The following is a 16,324-nucleotide window of genomic DNA, read 5'->3' as shown; positions in this document are numbered from 1 at the left end:
ATTTTTTAAACTTTTCTTTTAGATTTGGAGGTACATGTGCAGGTTTGTTATATAGCTAAACTCATGTCACAGGGGTTTGTTGTACAGATTATTTTATCACCCAGGTTCTAAACCCGCTTATTTTTTCTGATCCTCTCCCTTCTCCCAGCCTCTACCCTCAGGTAGACCCCGGTGTCTGTGGTTCCCCTTTTTGTGTTCATATGTTCTCATCATGTAGCTCCCACTTATAAGTGAGAACATGCAGTGTTTGGTTTTCTGCTCCTGTGTGAGTTTGCTAAGGATGACGGCCCCCACCTCCATCCATGTCCCTGCAAAGGACATGATCTTATTCTTTTTTATGGCTGTGTGGTATTCCATGGTGTATATGTGCCACATTTTCTTTATGCCATCTACAGTTGATGGGCATTTAGTTTGATTCCATGTCTTTGTTACTGTGAAGAGTGCTGCAGTTGAACTATCATGTACATGTGTCTTTATGAAGAAATGTGTACATGTGTCTTTATGACAGAACGATTTATATTTCCCTGGTTATATACCCAATAATGGGGTTGCTGGGTCAAATAGGAATTCTGTTTTTAGCTCTTTGAGGAATGGCCACACTGCATTCCACAATGGTTGGACTAATTTACACTCCCACCAACAGTGGCACTATTATTAATTTCTATCTGGATTCCCCATTTTTATCTAAACAAGAAAGGTACTTTCCTTCTATTCATGTGACTTTACCTTGTTTCCTACTAAAAATCCTGGCCTTATGCTAAGGTATTATTAATCCTTTCCTGCACAAACAGAGGGCAAATGGCACACCCGAGCTCTTCTCTCCAATCAGTAGGCTTCTCCCCTGACTGCAGGAGGAAGGAGGAGATATCTTTTGGTTCATCTAACAAAGTGTAGGAGTCTATTTGGGGTGGAAGTGGCAGCAGTATTGGCATTTGCTTCTCGTAGTGGATTTGTTTCCAAATCTTAAAGTGTAGTCAGATTCCCTCAGACATACGAGAGTATGCAGTAGGTGTTCACGACCTGTAAGTTGAATGGTGAGGGTAAGCTACAGAGGGGATGAATTGGACTCAGAAGAGAAAGGAGATTAGGCCAGGAGTCTAAATCGTGGGTTATGACTCTGGTCCTGCAATGCACTGACTTTGTGATTTGGAGCAATTTGACTTCATCTCCTTCAGCCTCAATTTCCCCATTTATAATATAAAGATAATCAGTACCTTCAAGGCAAGTAAATGAGATAGTGGGCATGTGAACATGCTTTGTTAATCTGTAATACCAAGATGTTATTTGAACCTATACAATTTATTTTCAGATATTAATTAAAGTCAGCAGGTCCTTCTGTTCACATATTTACTTGTCAACAGTATCTTGAAATTTCCAGCTAAAAGAAAGTCTGTGCAATTAAATAACTAGTTGCATCATATAGAGATGATTAATTTAAACTGTTTCTAATATAAGCAATACATGTTCACTATTGTTAATGCAGCACGAGGAAGAAGTACAGATTTTCTTCAGAATGTATAAAAATACAAAATTGTCTGGGTGAGGTGGCTCATGCCTGTAATCCCAGCACTTTGGGAGGCCGAGGCGGGTGGATCACCTGAGGTCAGAAGTTCAAGACCAGCCTGGCAAACATGGTGAAACCCTGTCTCTACTAAAAATACAAAAACTAGCCAGGCCTGGTGGTACATGTCTGTAATCCCAGCTTATCAGGAGGCTGAGCCAGGAGAATCGCTTGAACCCTGGAGGCAGAAGTTACAGTGAGCCGAGATCATGCCACTGCACTCCAGCCTGGGTAACAGAGTGAGATTCCATCTCCAAAAATAAATAAATAAATATAGTAAAAATATCTACACTTTAGAGTTCATTTGGACCTGAATTATTTCTGCTTTTATAATCCCTCAGTATTATTTTGGACAAGGAAATAGATAATATTTGGTATGAAGAGTTTTAAAATGCATCTCTATGTTCTGTGTGTCCAACATGTTTTGCAGTCAGCTCTTGTTTACATATGCATTGTTAATATAAAATAATTCTTTATTGGTAAATCATTTGTGTTTTGCTCTGGGGTTACTTAGCAATCCATGTGTCTCAATCCAGAACTCTGTGCCACAGAATTCCCCTAAAGTAACTTAAGGAACCAGTTGAAGAAAAAGTTTTCTGTCTGCAAGTAATTCATACAGGTATCATCTTTATGCACAGCCTACAGCTCATGAGCCTGATACTCTGGTTTTTCATTGGATACTCACTGGGTGCTCCAACTGTGTCAGGAATGGGGTAAGTGCTGGCAATATTTAGACAAATATGACAAGGCCCCTGCCCTAGCGAAGCTCATCCTGATGAGACATGTAGCCAAATACGCATTCATAGCACAATATGGTAAGTGTCATAGTAGACCGCGGTGCCAAGTTTGTCAGAATCCGTTTATTCCTGGACTGATTTAACACTATCTCCCTACATGATTATAACAAACATATCTTATGTATTGATATTTACTGATGTTTTTATTAATTTGTTCATTCTTTACACCTTTAGAGTTCAGATATGGGCCACAGTAGATCACTTGTCTCACTGATTTATAGTCAATCCTTGATTTTTTACCCCCACCCCCATGCCCCACCCGACGGCATTAACCAGTTTGTATTCCTCTGCTGGTCATTGAAGATAGATAATCACTGTTTTTGATCACTTTCATTCACATCCATCTTCAAAAGATGATCTACCACAACTGAAGATACTTAAAACGATGTGAACAAAATTTTGAAGACAATTCCAGGAGGTAAATTAAAAAGACGAAAATAATACCTTAAAGAAAGCATCTGTAGTCTCCCAAGGTGTGTAAAGGAGAAAATAACTGCTACCGTGTATAATATTGTTTATTTGTTTTTAAAAATTTGGGCTGAGCATGGTGGCTAATGCCTACGCTTTGGGAGGCCAAGGTGGGTGGATCACTTGAGCTCAGGAGTTTGAGACCAGCCTGAGCAACATAGCAAAACCCCATCTCTATAAAAATACAAAAAGTAGCTGGACGTGATGGCATGCACCTGCAGTCCCAGCTCCTTGGGAGACTGAAGTGGGAGGATGGCTTAAGCCTAGGAGGTTGAGGCTGCAGTGAGCCATGATTGTGCCACTGCACTCCAACCTGGGTGACCTATCTAAAAAAAAAAAAAAAAAAAAAAAAAATTCCATAGGATAAGCTCGCTTACTCTAAGGAAGGCACACACACACATTCTAAAAACTAATCTTGAAAATGTTCTAAATTAGATAGTGGTGGTTGGTTGCACAACTCTGTAAATACACTGAAAACCATTGACTTGTATTTAGTTATTATTATTTTTTTAGAGACAGGGTCTCACTCAGTTGGCCATGCTGGAGCACAGTGGTGCAATCATATCTTATTGAAGCTTCAAACTCTTAGATTCAAGCCATCCTCCAACCTTAGCCTCCTGACTGCAGGCACACATCACTGCAGCTAAGTTTTACTTTTAATTTTTTTTTTTTTTTTTTTTTTTTTTTTTTGAGAGACAGGCTCTCGCTTTGTTGCCCAGGCTGGTCTTAAACTCCTGGCCTCAAGAGATGCTCCCACTTCAGCCTCCCAAAGTCTTAGGATTACAGTCATGAGCCACCTTGCCTGGCCAGATTGTATACTACACATGGTGACTTTTGCTGTATATACATTATATCTCAATAAAGCCATTAATTGAAAAATAATTTTAACCATTTTAAACCACAGGGTGCAGAGCAGTGGACTAAGGGAGCTAATGGCTTGAGTCCTGTGCTTTCATATACCTGGGACAGAAAAAAATATTTTATTATAAAAAAAAATCTTGTCTTTGAAGAGTGTCCATCAATCTAGAATGACTACTGGCTAGCATCACTACATGCTGGGTACTAGGTTAAGACTTTACAAATGTTGTTCCATTTAATTCTCAAAGTAACTCTGTAAGGTGGGCTTTATCCCAAGTTTAAACATGTGAGAAGAAAGACAAGTGTAATAACCTTCCCAAGGCTGTGACGCAGGTAATGGTTAGAGTGAGGTTTAAGTGTAGGCCTCATTGTCCACAGTGGTTCAGTCTCAGTTGTTAACTTCAAACTTAGTACCTTCTGGAAACCTGACTGAGGGCATTCACACACATGCTTATGAATTTCATGGCGTTAGTTCTTCCCGAAAGTCGTACTATTCCTTAGTTAGAAGGCATTTTGAAGACATGAAAATACATTATCTCATATATGATCTAATTCAGCAAAATTAGGGTGCAGCCCAGGCATCTGTATTTTAGCAATAACCTCAGGTGAGTCTAATGTCAGCACATTTCAGAGCCCTTATGAAAAAGAGTTGTCCAGATGGTAACTCCCAGAAAGAAGGGTGGCTATTCATCTTTGTGTACACTGCCTGATTTTTTACCTATTGTATGTTTGAGAAATATGGCATGAAAAAATGAATGAAAGCACAGCGGAATGCATGATTTTCATGGAAAATCATGCTCACATCCTTGCACAGGAACAGTTGTATTATTATATTAAACTCAGAATAAAAAGCAAGAGCATTTCATGTGATGTCTTTAAAAATTCCATGCGGCTAGCGAGGTATACATCTGGAGTTGAAGGAAGCACCACACAAGGGTAACCAGGTCAGAAGGAGACATGCCAACACTAAGGAGGGAAGGAGGATGTGGACACTAAGAAATCACTTAATTCCTAACTCTTGACATTTATTTTTAAATGCGGTTATAAAAGAAGACTCAGAACATTTGGCTGTGTCATGGCTAAAATACACATTTTCACTTCTCCTCACTCCCTTCACCCTACCACCTCCTCTGAGACAAAAACAGTAAAAACAAGGATATACTGTGAGATGATAAAGATAAAATGAGAATGCTGTCTATACCCACAGACAGGGAACTGGATGCTCAGATGCCACAGGAACTCGTTTCTTCCTTCCCAAACCCAGGCCAAAGGACAACAGCTGGCTGGACTCAGGAGCAATCTTACTTCCCTTCCTGCTCCAGAAAGGTAACCACCTCTAGTAGCCTTGCTCCTGACCTCTGCCTCTGGAGTGGTATTTGCCACTGCACTGTGCTTTTTTGGGGAACTAAAATGGCCTCGTGTAAATAAAAAATGCTGGGTCGGCCGTGGTGGCTCGCCCCTGTAATCCCAGTGCTCCGAGAGGCCAAAGCAGGGAGGATTGCTTGAGGCCAGGAGTTGGAAACTAGCCTGGGCAACATAGTGAGATCCTCATCTTTACAAAATTTTTTAAAACCTAGCCAGGTGTGGTGGTAGGCCCCTGTTGTCCTAGCTACTTGGGAAGCTGAGGCAGGAGGATCACTCAAGCCCAAAAGTCTGAGGCTGCAGTCAGGTGTGATTGCATCACTGTACTCCAATTCGGGTGACGGAGTGAGACCTTGTCTCTTAAAAAAAGAAAAGCATTCATTTTTCATTTTGTTTTTCTCTGTTCAACTAAGTAACTCAAGCCATTTAAAAAAGTATTTGTCTTTAGAGAGCTTTTTTTTTTCATACAAGAGTCATACAAATAGTCATAGGTACACCAGTGGTTCACTCAAAAAATGATAGATTCTATAAACTGCAGGTCGTCCCAGATGTCATCCAATATGACTTACGATTCATCAGAAACACTATTATATTTGACCTATGACAAGGACCAGTTCAGTCCAACAGGATCTTTTTTGAGAACCTACTATGTGCCAGTCACTATATGCTAGCTGCTGTGGAAAACATAATTGACTAAAATACAACCCCTGAACCTGGGAATCTTCTAGTGTAGTGAGTGAGACAGACACACTGACAGATCTTTTAATGTAAGATGGTCATAAGATAGAGGTATACACACTGTGCTTTGGGAGCACAGAATAGGGACATTAGTCCAGCGGGGGGGATTCATGGAAGGCTTCCTGTGAGGGATTTGATGACTGAGCTGACTGTGGACAAAAGAGGTAGGAAGTGGATTCCAGGCAGAGGAGCAACGGCATGGACAGGTGAGACTGCAGAAATCCTCAAACAGTGCAGTTGTTCTAGAGTATAGAGAGTGAGGCAGGAAGCGGCCAGAGTCGAGGCAGGAGAGGTGGTCAGCCCTCAGGCACGAGGGCTTTCTCTGCCTTGCCCTGGAGCCTCTAGGCAAAGAGGAGTCAATAAGAACTTAGGACAGAGGAATGACATGGTCAGATTTGTGGGCAGATGGAAGATTTAGTATGGATTTAATTTAGTATGAATTTTAATTTAGTATATAGACTAGAGGCTTATGGAAGGCAATTGCAGAAGAGCAGAGCACTTGTAACTCCCACTGTGTGTGAAATTGTTAGTTCTCTTTCTGTTGCAAGTGACCAAACCCAGTGCAAACAGGCTTAAGTGGAAAAGGTACAGCCTGAGGGTGGATCTCAGGCATCTGCAGGGCTGGATACATATATTCACTCAATGACACCACAATTCTGTTTCTTTCTACAGTTTGGTTTTTTTCTTCCTGCAGAGAGAGAGCAAGTTAACAGGACAGTTCTTCATTTTGTAGAACTGTCCTGCACATTGCAAGAGTCTAGCATTCCTGTCTCACAATGCCAAAAGCAACCCCCAAGCATTAGAACAACCCAGAAATCCCCATACATTAAAAAAGGAAAAGGTCTTGAGCGCAGTACTAGCTCCCATCTTGCACCATCACTCTGGGCATTCAAGACCCCTCTTTGCCAAACTTCAGTTTTCTCTAACACCACCTGCCTTTAAAACTCTAAATGGCTGCTGGTCAATTCGGTCTCCACTGACTCTGTGAGCAAGTAACCATCACTAGAGATCTCATCAAGTTGGAGTCTTTAAATCTGGACCCCACCCCACTTCTTTTAGTTTTTCTTTCCTGTTAGCATTGGTCTCCATGCTTGCCCATTCATAGAGGAAGAGAGACCATCTCCCTCCAGTTTTCTAGATCCCCATTGACAAGGATGATTCTGATGGGTGCTGCTTGTGTCACCTGGGAATCCTAGAGCCAATCACTGGAGGATAGGATACTCTGATTGGCCACCCTGGGTCCTATGGGAAGGCACCAAAAAGGCTGACAGCCCCGCAAGACCACACACAATGGGGGAGAAGTTGTCCAAAGAAAGACATGTGTGTAAACAACTTATGTCTGCCTCAGGGGATAAATAAGCAACAACAAAATAGAATTACTGTACACCTCACCCTCCAATGTTGCATTCTGTGGTAAATAAATTTTAAACCCTCAAACTTCCTCTTACCTATTCCAATTTTCGTGAACTTGGAAAATGACCTAATTGAGTAGAACCCAAGAGTAATGAAGCACCACTTTGTGAAATGTTTATTTAGGACACCAATGGGAGGATGTGGTGGTGATGGTAGAGGCAGAGCTGTGAAGAACTGAGAGGCTGTTAGAAAACTGTGGTGGAACGGTGGCTGGGGAAAAGGTAAGAAAGTCAAGGGAAAGGGACAGTTGGCCTAATGGAAGAACATCAGTAAAGCAAGGACTCAAGGGGGAAGAGAAAGGAGAGAAAGGAGATGGGAGAGACAGTGAAACTTTATACCAGACCAACTAGAAGGGTTGGTTTATCCCAGGAAAAATAAGACAGAGAATATCTAGAATCAAGGAAGAGGTTAATTGATGAATTCCTAATATTTTTCAAGGACCTTGGCTTAGGACATGAATCCAGTGACCTGAGGTCAGCAGTTTCTATCTGAACCCAAGCGAGGTTGACCTGGGGCCTGGGCAGGTAAGAACCCTGCTTTTCCAGACATGAAGTCTAATAGGAACACAGATAAAAGTAGACTAGAGCAGACCAGTGACAGAGATGAGGCTGGTAGAGGAACCTCTTGACTATCCAGGAGACCCCAAGCTTGCTTTCAAGCGTTAAACTTCTGCCAGGATAATTGAGTGAAGGCAAGGCAGCTGTGTAAAGGTTTACCTCCAAATTTTCTTACCTTTTACATAGGTTCTAGAATGACAGAATCTCAAAATTGGGTGGATACAGAAGCCATTGCATCAGAGATCTCAGATCTTGATCCAACTCTGGGGAGGTCTGTTGACCTTGATCAAGTTGCTTAACATCTCTCAGCTTTGGTTTCATTATTAACAAACACACGTAACAACAGTCTCTGTTTACTTCACGAGATGACTGCGATAACCAGGTGACAGGACCTACATAATTTGGGGGGCCCAGTGCAAAATGAAAATGTGGGGTCCCTGGCTTAAAAAATCATGAAGAATTTTAAGATGGCAACAGCAGGGCATTGAACCAAGTGCTTCTGAGATCAGAGCCCTGTGTGACCACACAGGTCTCATGGCCGTGAAGACAGCCCTGCCAGGCAAGGTAATGTGCATCAAAGTACTTTAGCAATCTGCAAAAGTTCAACAAATTGGTAAGGATTCTCTTTCTTTTTTCCCCCTTGGCTCTCCAGGATTGTATTTGCTGGGGCTGCTATCAAAAATACTGCGAACTGGATGGCTTAAACACCAGAAATTATTCTCTTACAGTTCTGGAGGACTAAAGTCCAAACTCAAGGTGTCGGCAGGGCTGGTTTCCCTGAGAGCCACAAGTGAAGGATCTGTCCCAGGCATCTCTCCTTGGCTGGTAGGTAGCCATCTTCTCTTTATGTCTCTTTACCTTGCCTTCCCTCTATGCATGTCTCTATGTCCAATTTTTCCTTCTTACAAGGACTGCAGTTATATTGGATTAGGGCCCGTGCTAATGACCTTGTTTTAATTTGATTACCTCTGTAAGACCCTATCTCCCTATAAGGGCACACTCTGAAGTACTAGGGGTTAGGATTTCAACATAAGAATTTAGGGGTGGGGGGGACAGTTAAATCCATAACAAACATCAGAGCCCCTGCACTCTTTGGAGGCATGCTGATGGTGTGAGGTCTCAGGAGGAGGTGGTAATGTTAGGGTCTAGTAGAGAAAGGCTCCTGCCCCCATGGTGGTGGTGTTTGGGCCCCGGTTTCTGCTGCCTAGTTGGCAGCTCTCACTGCTTGCATTATAAGCCTACTCTTCAGTTTCTGAAAGCTCTTCCATGTACACCCAATACATTCATTTTTGGTTTAAGGAAGCTAAAGTATGTTCTTGTGGCTTGCAAGTAAGAACCGTGACTGATACTGAGATACAACATTAGAATCAGGAAGGGAACTACTTGGACTTAAGTTTTGGGCCTCCCCACATTTGCTCAGCCCCATCTGCCTGCTGGGTCCCGGCTGTTTGCTCAGTGGGGAGCCCCAGCTTCCCAGTCTCACCTTCTCTCTGCCACTGTCTGCAGATGCTGCTTCCCCACAGGGTGAGGGCTGACAGCTGGGCTTAGGCATGGCTGCTACAATGCCCACCTTATGGGAGCCGAGGCGTTTGCAGCCCAGGCCCTAGCACAGGGCACCAGATCTTCCCAGCACTTGCAGACTCAGATGAAGCTTCTTGCCCCCTGGCTGGGAGCCTGGAAGATGGCTGCCTTGTCACTGCCTAAAAGGTAAATAGCCCAAATTGAGGGAGAGTTGAATCCACAGAGGACCCACTTTGACCAGAGAGTCAGGAGATAAGCTCCTCTCTCTTCCTCCCCTGTGACAATTTCGAAATGTGGTGGCTCCACATGGCCCGTCCAGAGAGTCCTGTGTGGCTGAGACTGGTGTGGTTTCTGCAGTACCCTGGCCAGTTTGGTTCATATCACCCCACATTGACTCCCTTACCCTCACCCTTCCAGCTCTGGGATACAGCCTTACACCTTAAACTTGGCCTCAGGCTCTGATTTCTATGGAAATCCTGAAGGCTGGGAACCTTGCAGGAAGACTTAGGTTTTGAATGTGGAAAGGGAAGAGAGGAAACCATTTCATTACACCCATATGTCCACAGCGCTCAACTTACCTGAGGTGCAAACACATAAACTGGCACAGACCAGGAACTGTGAACAATGAAGCTGGGTATGTTATGAAAATATCAATTATGTCAGAGCCACACAGGGACCTGAGGCAGTCATCCAGGATGATTCAGGACAGAAGCTGGAAAACAAAAGGGCTTTCACCTGGATGAGCCATTTAATGGCAGCTGTGTAATGGACACCAGAGCCACACGTGTATATTTAAAGGGTGTGACTTACTCTCCCCATAATGACAGGTTCCTGAGCAGCAGGATAAAAGGAATTTTTGCCGCTGTATAGTAGTTTACCACTTGAGTGCTCCAGAGAGCTCCACTGTCTCTATTTAGAACCAGCTTGAAGCTTACAGTTTAGACTGCAGTCCTACACCAGAGAAATAATGAGATATACCACTTCCGTGCAGCATTTATTTCAGCCCACAAATGATGATCGGTTAGGCTATTCAGGGATGTGTAAATACATTTATAAATTCTTATAGTTTCTTTTAAAAATAATTTTTCTAATTTGCATTATTATTATTATTACATATTTTGGAAACAAGAGTCTTGCTCTGTCACCCAGGCTGGAGTACAGTGGTGTGATCTCGGCTCACTGCAACTTCCATCTCCTGGGTTCAAGCAATTCTCCTCTCTCAACCTCCAAGTAGCTGGGATTACACGCATGTGCCATCACACCTGGCTAATTTTTATATTTTTAGAGAGATGGGAGTCTCACTATGTTGGCCAGGCTGGCCTCAAGTGATCCAAATGCCTCGGCCTCCCAAAGTGCTGGGATTACAGGCGTGAGCCACTGCACCTGGCCTAGTTTCTTCTTAAAATGAAGTTTGAGTAGGTCTTCTAAAAATATTTAATAATAAAAACTGGAGTTTGGGACAACTAAAGACAACAATAAGGGAGATTCCAGAAGGAAAAACAGCCTGACATCTGCTAGTCCTGTGATACTGGCAAATGACCAGGCCTCTAAACCTCAGCCCCTCATCTACAAAGTAGAGAATATAATAACCTCTAACTTGTTATAAGAATTAGGGGAGCTAGTGTGTGGGGAAACCCTAGTGCTCATACATGTTAGTTATATTATCTTTATTGATCACTACAAATTACTGCTTCTCAAGAACACTTTGGCAGTATACAAAAACACACTATCCTGCCCCTCTCTGTTCCTCACATTTCAGAAGTAGAACACATGTTTCTATGCTCCAAATTGGCTCAAGGCAACTCTTCTCTAAATCAATTTGTTTTTTTTTTTCTTTTTTTTTTTTTTGAGACAGGGTCTTACTCTGTCACCAAGGCTAGAATGCAGTGGCACAATCACAGCTCATACAGCCTTAAACTGCTAGGCTCAAGCAATCTTCCTACCTCAGCCTCCTGAGTAGCTGAAACTACAGGCACATGCCACTATGCCTGTTTTGGTTTCTTTTTTTAATTTTTTTATTATTATTTATTTCTATTTTTTGAGACGGAGTCTTGCTCTGTTGCCCAGGCTGGAGTGCAGTGGGGCAATCTCAGCTCACTGCAAGCTCTGCCTCTTGGGTCCAAGCAATTCTCCCTGTCTCAGTCTCCTGAGTAGCTGTGATTACAGGCACCCACCACCATGCCTGGCAAATTTTCATATTTTTAGTAGGGATAGGATTTTGCCATGTTGGCCAGGCTGGTTTGGAATTCTTGTCCTCAGGTGATCCACCTGCCTTGGCCTCCCAAAGCGCTGGGATTACAGGCGTGAGTCACTGCGCCTGGCCTCTTTATTTTTCTTTTTAGAGACAGGGTCTTGCTGTGTTGCCTGGGCTGGTCTCAAACTCCTGGCCTCAGGCAGTCTTCCCGCCTTGACCTCCCAAAGCACTGAGATTACAGAAAGGAGCCACTGTGCCCTGCCTAAATGAATTTATTTTTCTTCTTTTTGAGACAGAGTCTTGCTCTGTCATCCCGGCTGGAGTGCAGTGGCGTGATCTTGGCTCACTGCAACCTGCGCCTCCCAGATTCAAGCGATTCTCCTGCCTCAGCCTCCTGAGTAGCTGGGACTACAGGCGTGTGCCACTACGTCCAGCTAATTTTTTGTATTTTCAGTAGAGACGGGGTTTCACTATGTTAGCCAGGATAGTTTCAATCTCCTGACCTTGAGATCTACTCATGTCTGCCTCCCAAAGTGCTGGGATTACAGGCATGAGCCTCCAAGCCTGGCCAACCAATTTCTTAATAGGAAGGCATCCACCTATGCCCTGAAGTGAAGATTGGGTCCCCAGTCTTCCTTGAGCAAGGTAGGTCTCAAATATTTGAGGGCATGGAAATCTCCTGGGCTATGTATAGATTTCTAGGCCTCATCCTCAAAAGTCCTGATTTAGTAGGCCTGGGGCTTGGGACTAGGGAATCACCGTTTTTCACACATGTACACTGGTGCACACATTCACATACACATGCCATGATTCTGAAGCAGAAGATATTTAGGCCATATTTCCAGAAATATTCCCTGCAGGGCTCACTCCTCCAGCCTTATGATGTGTATATGCAAACAACCTGAGGTCATGGAAAGCATCTCCAGTGTTTTTCCCTTGGACTGCAGGCATATTTAATTAGCCAGTGCCCACACTGACCTTATTTTAATATTAGCACAGGTGCAATGGCTTACATTTAGAGTGTACCAATATAAAGAAGTTATAATGACGCAGTGCTTCCCAAACTTGGCTGCATGGTAGATACACTTAGGGAAATTTTTGATGCACTGCCCCTCCTCCATCTCTCTGGCCCATGCCCAAATCCAATTAGAAAATCGGCAAAAGATATAAAGAGACATTTTACTGAAGAGGATATACAGATGGCAAATAAACACATGAAAAGATGTTCAACATCACTCATTTTGATGGAAATGTAAACTAAACCACAATGAAGTTTCACTACACACCTACAGAATGGCTAAAGTAAAACATAGTGACAATATCAAATGTTGGCAGGAATGTGGAGAAATTGGATCTCTCCTTGCTGGTGGAGATGTAAAATGGTACAGCCACTCTGGAAAAAAGTTTGGCAGTTTCTTTAAAAACTAAACATATACTTAACATATGATCCAACAACAGCACTTCTGGCATTCATGCCAGAGAAATAAAACTTATGTTCCTACACAAAACTTTTATAAATTTTTGAGACAGAGTCTTGCTCTATCACCCAGACTGGAGTGCAGTGGTGTGATTGTGGCTCACTGCAGCCTTGATCTCCTGGGCTCAAGCGATCCTCCTACCTCAGCCTCCTGAGTACCTGGAACCACAGGTTTATGCCACCATGCCCGGCTAATTTTTTTTTTCTTTGGTAGAGATGGGGTCTTGCTATGTTGCCCAGGCTGGTCACACAAAAACTTCTATACACATGTTCATGGCAGCTTTATCTGTAATAGCCCCAAGGCGTAGTACATCTATACCAGCAATAAAAAGGAATGAACTATCGATTCACACAACCTAGATGGATCTCAGGTGCATTATGGTAAGTGAAAAAGCCAATCTCAAAAAGGGTACACACTGTTTGATTCCATTTATTTATTTATTTAGAGACAGAGTCTCACTCTGTCGCCCAAGCTGAAGTGCAGTGGTGCAGTCTTGGCTCACTGCAATCTCCACCTCCTGGATTTGAGTGATTTTCGTGCCTCAGCCCCCTGAGTAGCTGGGACTACAGGCGCGCACCACCACACCAGGCTAATTTTGGGGTATTTTTAGTAGAGATGGGGTTTTGACATGTTAGCCAAGCTGGTCTCAAACTCCTGACCTCAAGTGATCCACCTGTCTCGGCCTCCCAAAGTGCTAGGATGACATATGTGAGCTACCACGCCTGGCCGATTCCATTTATTTAACAGTCTTGAAATGACAAAGTTATTGAGATTAGTGTTCGTCAGGAGTTAGGGATAGTAGAGAGAAGGCAGGTAGGTGATACCATAAAGGCATCTATTTATGATGATGGAATAGTTCTGCATCATAATTACAATGCTGGTTATACGAATCTAGATATGTGATAAAGTGACAGAAAACTGTACACACACATTTTACCAGGTCAATTTCCTCACATCTGGTGTGAGATGTAACCATTAGGAAAAACTTGTGGATTATATATTTTTTTTTACAAAAGGAAAAGATCCTGATGTCCAGGCCACTCCCAGACCAATGAAATCAGAGTCTCCGAGGGTGCAGTCCATGCATCAGCACGTGGCCCTGGTGATGACTAAGTGCAGCCAAGTCGCGGTTTACTATAAGGCAGTTCATAGATGCTGCTGCTGCTGCTAGCATTTCATCTGCTGAGTATCATGCTCAGTAGAAACAGCCGTCCGAGGTACAGCCCTGCGGGACTTTGAGTGTTAATGTTGGGTGCATAGTGATGAGGCTTTTTTAAAGCCTTGAAATGGGGCCAACTGGTATTACCTAAGGAACGTTAAGTAAGAGTCAGTGTGTGAGCCTAAGCCCTGGCTATGGGAGGAGGGGCGAGTGAGGGAAGCACATGATGTTAAACTAGGCTAATGAGTTTAATTTCCCTTTGTTTTCCTAGATTTCTTGGCAAATAGAAAAAGCTCTCTTGGTTTTCCGTTTAAAGTTCATGACAGATTCCCTAAGTGTTTGTAAAACATCTGCCAACCACACTGATGAGCTCTCATACAAAGATTTTGGAGATACAGACTGATTTCCTTTGGTGACTACAACTGATTTTTTTTTTTTTTTTAAGTTACTACAATTGATTTTATCTCTATATTTTCTTCTTGGTCATCTTATTTTAAGCAAACAAAAACTGTGGCACAAAAATAAAGTGATGGCTTTTTGATGGTTTTTGAGGAAAATGTATCTATTTGTTTTTCTTTTTCTATCTTCAGTCAAAACATCTAAGGAATGATAATGAAAATAATAGAAAACCTTCTGCACTGGGAAACTGTTTCTCTCTGTTTTTAGCCTTCTTTTTTTTTTTTTTTTTTTCCCTTTTTTTTTTTTTTTTTTTTTTTTTTTTTTTTTTTTTTTGCTGTTTTATTGCCAGAACTTCCTATCTTTTCAGAGATTCATGTGCATAACAGTTTTAAATGTTTTCCAAAATGAACTCCAGCTGAATCTCAGAGAAGAAAGCTTTGTTAATGGCAACAATTCATTTAAGATTAATATGAAGCTTTCTGGCTGATTGTTGGTGATGTCATATGAACCATTAGGTTGGTGCAAAAGTAACTGTGGTTTTACCATTAAAAGCAATTATTTTTGCACAAACCTAATACCAAAACATATAATGTCAAACTGTGGTCCATTTCTATTATATTTCCCAAGACAATTAAATTGGTATATAATTTTTTTCATAGATTTTCAGTTTATAATATGTAGTGAAATTAAATAATTATCTAGAATAGCATTGCTAATTGTGACATTACTTAAATATTTATTAAAAATAAACTTTGATCTGCCATTTCACTCACAGCTGCTCAAGGATAGTAAAAGATGAGATTCTAAATTTCACAGCTAGAGGCCTACATTTTGATCTTTATATAAGATTTAATGAAATTCACCCTGACATTTTGGTCATTTTATACATTCTCAACCAACTAGGAGTACAAGATCTATAAGTGAGGGTCTACTAAATTATTTGGTATAAAAAGGGGTCAATGTACTTCATAATAATTAGTCATAACAAATGCTATGGGCATTTATTGAGCATTTGTGTGTAGACATTATGCTATTGTAGATATTTTCTGTTAACCTGATATTAATGCATGTCTTTACACCCAGCCCTCCAAGAGATACTATGCAAATGCTTTAACATCTGGCATTTGATGAAAAATAGCGGAGATTTTAAAGAATGGCACTGAGAAAGTCTTGTCACGTTTTTATGGAAATCCATTCTGGAAGCATTTCTTTCCATTATATGTCTTGTCTATTTCATATTGAAAGCCCTTTCATCACAGCCTCAATTTGCATTAGTATTTTAACATCAAAGATGAACTTAGCCAGTGCAATGACAACATGATAAAAACATAAAATGATATAACAATAATCTTGCTTATTACTCATCCTGTCTCATTAAGCCACTTACCACAAAAGAAGCTTGAGATTTCTTAGGAGCAAGATAGAATTCTTAGGAGTCAGCCTTTCTGAGCCAGTGGCAGGATAGTTGCTTCTAAAGGGGCTGTGTGTGTAGGTGCTGGAGGGGTTAGGTCTCCAGGAGGGACAAGACGGGCAGTTGGAAATAAATTCAGAATCCTGCCTCTGTTGTAGCAAAACTCTCCATTCTCTTTCTCACCTTTTCTCAGAACCTGCTTACATAACCGTGGTTAACCTATATGCGTAAGCATGATTAAAAAGATTGACACAGTCTGGCAGTCTTTTCTGTGCTATGCACCCAAGAGCACAACCCTTGGGCCTGAAGCGTTGGCAGCAGGCTCTGGCTGTGTGCGTGGTGCAGGTCAGTCCAGCCTGCTTGCCAGTTACTCAGTAGTTATGTTCAGAGAGAAGCAAGCCATGCTTG

General features: G+C 42.0%; 1 long non-coding RNA gene across 1 annotated transcript; it reads left to right on the top strand.

The window, feature by feature from the left end:
- The first annotated feature begins 8,144 nt into the window (after window positions 1-8,144).
- LOC108536917 (uncharacterized) lies at window positions 8,145-14,542 on the top strand. The gene is made up of 5 exons (XR_001887662.1): window positions 8,145-8,318; window positions 8,483-8,579; window positions 9,261-9,461; window positions 13,964-14,164; window positions 14,378-14,542. It is a non-coding gene; the product is annotated as an uncharacterized LOC108536917 (long non-coding RNA).
- The last annotated feature ends 1,782 nt before the right edge of the window (window positions 14,543-16,324 follow it).

The sequence above is a fragment of the Rhinopithecus bieti genome, unplaced genomic scaffold (genome assembly GCF_001698545.2).
Source record: "Rhinopithecus bieti isolate Rb0 unplaced genomic scaffold, ASM169854v2 scaffold_13577, whole genome shotgun sequence".
NCBI lineage: Eukaryota > Metazoa > Chordata > Mammalia > Primates > Cercopithecidae > Rhinopithecus > Rhinopithecus bieti.
This window is presented reverse-complemented; position numbering and strand designations above follow the sequence as displayed.